Source organism: Diplotaxodon limnothrissa, linkage group LG19 (genome assembly GCF_057381915.1).
Source record: "Diplotaxodon limnothrissa isolate DT_005_m linkage group LG19, D_limnothrissa_male_GT1.1, whole genome shotgun sequence".
NCBI classification, from domain to species: Eukaryota; Metazoa; Chordata; class Actinopteri; order Cichliformes; family Cichlidae; genus Diplotaxodon; species Diplotaxodon limnothrissa.
The window spans coordinates 12,945,975-12,950,771 of NC_140614.1; positions in this window are offsets into that span (position 1 = coordinate 12,945,975).

Below are 4,797 nucleotides of genomic sequence, written 5' to 3' on the forward strand. Positions count from 1 at the left end.
GCATGCGAACATGCATGGCCAACAAAGACGGACCACCCTTAGAAGGAGGGGGGTGGAAGTCACTTAACGTGGAAGTTTGTGTCCTTTGAAATGCACCATTTGTGATTATCAGATGGAGCTCAGTGAACATCGGAATCCATCCTTTATTAAGGATGTCCCATTTACTTTGTCGTACGTGTAGATACCCGATACTTAAATAATTCCTAAGGACCCTAATGTAATAATAATTTAGTGTCATGATTTACCCCAACACTAGAGCAAGTGAGCAAGTTCATGCAAAATCCAGCCTCACGTTGACAGCAGACAAAAGAGCATCATCTGAGTCAGACACCGACATGGAAACGGCACATTTCATAGCAGCAGCCCCACATTCAAAGCCAATGGAAAACTGAAGACGTGTTGCAATAAATCACAAGAGGACATGTAAATCTTGCCTTACAGATGTTTGTGGAAAGATTAGAATGGCAAGGCGATAGGTCATAACTTAGGAGCAGACCTTGTAACAAGAGGCAGATTGTAGCAACTCTCACACAGCTCCCACGGGAGCTGGCAGTGTGTGTAAGCTAAGCTGTTACGGTACCCGGTGAGTTTTTAAAGCATTGTTGTTTCTCCAATGATCTCTCAAATGCAGGCTTTATACATCTATGCTGTAAACCTTTAGGTTTGGTCAGGTGTTGGCCAGCTAGACAAGCCAGTCTAGCATGCTGCAAAAAAGGCCTCCGTCACACGCTGGAATGTCTCCATGGGTCATGGATATTTATTGATGGCATCTGTTCCAGGTTAAAGGGCCACAGAAGGTACAAGTACATATGGAAGTCTCTTTTCTCTTTAGAGAGGCCTTTCCCTCAATCAGTGCGGATGTCCAGAGAATATGTCCCTTCTCCAGCCTTTGACTGTACACATGTAAACTGACAGCCATCCGCTGAGATTTATCAGGACAAGATTTATGTTTTTAGCAGCCAGTTCTCGCTTCTTAGTAGCCGTGCTCACTGCGGGCAGTGTTTTTCTTCCTGCACATTCTTATTAGTTTAGTTTATTACAGCAGCACGTCTGGTGAGGTCATTTATGGCCAACCATGGTGGTAAGACAAACTCATTTATAACGATGAGCCTTCAACACCTTGGATGAGCTCACTTGTACCTTCCTCTCGCTATCCCTTGTTGCCCAGACATCAAGCTCCAGAGCTAATGAAATCATCTGTTTGTCTGTATATTTGTGCCGGGATATGACGGGCTAGGGATCACTGTTGTTGGTGTTGAATTGCTAGCTCGGGGGACATTTCACGTGCTGGTGAATTTCTTCTCCCACAGTTATTAAACACTATTGAGATCATATGATAGAGGCAGCAGGCTGGGGCCACATGCCGCCAGTGCAGTCCTCAAAAAAACAAGACTGGAAAAAAAAATTTTTTTGAGCTCCTGTACTAAAAATTGATGACACGTGCTTGCATCACATTTTCTTTTTGCTTCATTGTTTTACCTTTGAGCAACAAACTAACAAATGACAGATGTTTTTACTTCAAATTTGTATCACAACAATTTTTCATTTGCATGCAACAGATTTTTTTGTTCATCTCTTATATCTAGAAGTAGAAAAACAATCACATGTGTGTTAGAAGAGGCTGAAAAGATGTTGAAAGACAATTAGCAGCTAAATGCCATGTGTTTGTACTAGCACAGGTTCCCCGCTGGTATTGAACTTATGACCCTGATCCCTGAGGGAGATGTTCGGACAAAGATAGAGGGCAGTAGAGAGATTTAGACATGCTTATGGATCCTGTGTGGTCTCCAGATATGCAATGTGCAGTCCAACACACACATTCAAGCCTTGGCTGAAACTTAGCCTTGATTCATACTGAGTATCCATCTGGTAGAATACCCAGCAGCGTTGTACCCAGCCCTCTGCAGTTCCCATTTCAGAAGAGAAAGCACACTGACAGAAAGAAGCACAAAGGAATAAAGATTAAGATGCCACATTGAAAAGAAAGCGCTTGAACAATAAATGTGTGTATAAATACACTTTCAAAATGAAAAATTACAGTAAAACGGTTGCATTATAAGACTGGATTTTTCTGTTTTTTAGATTATTAGAAATAAATTTGTTCAGCTGAAAATAAAACTCACAGATTGTGTCCCTGTCATATATGTGCAGTAGATAAATATTTGTCATTCATTCAAATTGTTTGTGCTAAAAATATGATAATTGGCTAATTATATTTTTGAAGCTGCCACATTTCCTCTGGAATGAGTTCCCTGTCTCAAAATGCAACACATCATACACGTGTGTTAGAAACAACTTTAATATTTTTTATCAAGAGAGGGATATTACATTGCATTCTGTGCGTGCATTTTGAAGGACACTGAAAATTCTGCTATTGTAAAAGTGGAGATGATGAGTTTTTCCCCAGGAGGACTGCACAGCCAACGCTGCTCTCCTTTGGTCACACAATAACGAGAGTCACATCTGTGGCAACAACTTCTCACAGTGCAGCATGGAGTGCAAGCGACAAAAAGGAAATGTTACTCATCATTTCATAAAGGCAGATCATACCCAGACTCTTAACAGATATTTATGTTTTATGAAAACCAGTCTTGCAATTTCACCAACAGAGTGAGAGCCGGAGCTTCTTTTACCCACTCTGAATGAAGGCAGCTGAAGTGGATTAGGCTAAATGTCCTTGGAAAAAGGGGCTCACCACAAGAGTAAAGGAAAATTTTTACAGCACAACACTGACCGCTCGGTGTGTTCCAACAAATATAAGTACTAAGTCTGTTCATTGCATCCAGCACTACAGAGTGAAAACTTTCTTTATAAGAGTTTGAAGGTGTAAGCAAAGCTGTATAAGTTGATGTTAATTGAAGATAAACTCAGGACGAGTTGCAATTATACTGTAATTCTGACAATATTGCAGTGTCATAGCAGATTGGTGCCATCTACCTAAAAACACTTTCACTGACTTTATTATGTATAAGCTTGCATGTAATGAGGTATTCTGCAAGTGACTTTCAAAATTGCTCACTTTTTTTTATTTGCAACACGTAGAACTGGTCCAATCATGATTTATCAGGATATGTATCTTAAAAATAATCATTGGATTGACTAGAGATGATGATATCGGGTAAAGAGATGTGCAAAAAAGCCTCCTCAATCAGCTGTGGCAGCCAGCTGTTAGAATCATACACTTCAGCCTGGTTGCAGGGCAGTGGATGATAACAGACAAACGTTGTGCTTCTCCATGGAGACAGTTGACAAAGACAGTATTAATGTCTAGTTGAGTTCAACTTGGGCAGCAACAGTGCTTGGTAGATTGAAAGAATAAAAGAAAATGTTAAGATACAGCCTTTGAAAACATTAACTGCATCTTAGAATGCAAACTTATCTACTTCATGCTTCCTCTCCATTTTCTTCCTTATCATGTCAACAAGTCCTGCGATGGTGACCACACCGGCAGAGAACATTTGTCTGTGGCTCATGACGTCTTTATCAGAGATTTCTGCTGAAGTCTATCGGCCTACCCTCCATGTTGAAAAATCATGCCAAGGGTGCCCAGTGATGCAGTGGGTCCTGCCTGAGATTCAGTGACAAGTTGGGAGTGAGACCCCCTCCGTCGACTTGTAACTTTACTTTTGTTTGCCTTTAGGCATACAAAGCAAACTTGGATACCATTTCCATCTCTCTTTACCACCCATGTGGATGTCTCCAAGATTAGGATCCCTCCACTGCACACGTTCAATGTGCCCTCATGTAGGACAAACCATGCACGATCAGTTGGACCGCAGCCTATTGTGATTTCTCAAGATAGGAGAAAGCACATTTTGGCAGTTTTTCACTGGCCAAGTAAAAGAACGATGCTGACGGTAATTACGATAAAATGCACGTTTGCTCTTGCATGAGTGCCATTTACCTGCTGCCGTTTTTAATTGGTATGTGAAACACAGCATTCAGTTTTGAACCACGGCATAGAATTGTTGATGGACCTTGAAAAGATTAGAAATCGAAGTGTGATAGCTCTAGTTACACGAATCAACTGAAGAGACTGTGTTGTAAATGTTTCTCAGCAAGTGTGAAGGAATTTTAGAAAATCATCAGCAATCATCTTTGTCTCATCCATCTCAGCCAGTGGAAAATGAATGTGTGAAGACGTGCTGACATGTACAAGTTCACTCTAATTCTAGTATTGGCTCGTGCTCCGCTGCTTTAGCCACAGAGGATCTTCGCGCCCATCTGGCTCACTGTGCAGGACTGAAGTGGAAGCCAGCTCAGTTGGGTCACTGCAGAACTAAATCCACAACATAGTAATTGCTGAATGGATAATATTGGAGTGAAGCCTTTAACTGGATTCTGGGCCCTGACTCGATTCAGCTGTGCGAGGATTTAAATGAAGTTACTGAAATTGTCAAAGCGGTACATATTTTGAAACAACTTCGAGACTGGTTAACATACACAATAAAATATTAAAAACAATCTTAACGTTATTCATGATAAAAGAAAGTACGTTTTTCTCAGTCTCTTATGATTTTTCTGACTCTACCTGAGCAGCGCCATGCGTGTAAGGTTGATCTTCTAATCCCTTGGATCTAAAGGTAAACAGGAGGACTCCTGGATATAAAGAAAGACACTCACAATATTTAGTTAAGAGATTTCAGGCTGGAGTAGGGTTACTTACCTGAGAAACGGGAATGGCTTTTGTGTGGCTGGACAGGTCAACAACATATCCATTTTCACTAGTGGATGGGAATGTGTTTGCTTAGGTTTATCTCCGGTCTCCTGGAAGCCAAAGGTGTTTTATCGTGAATG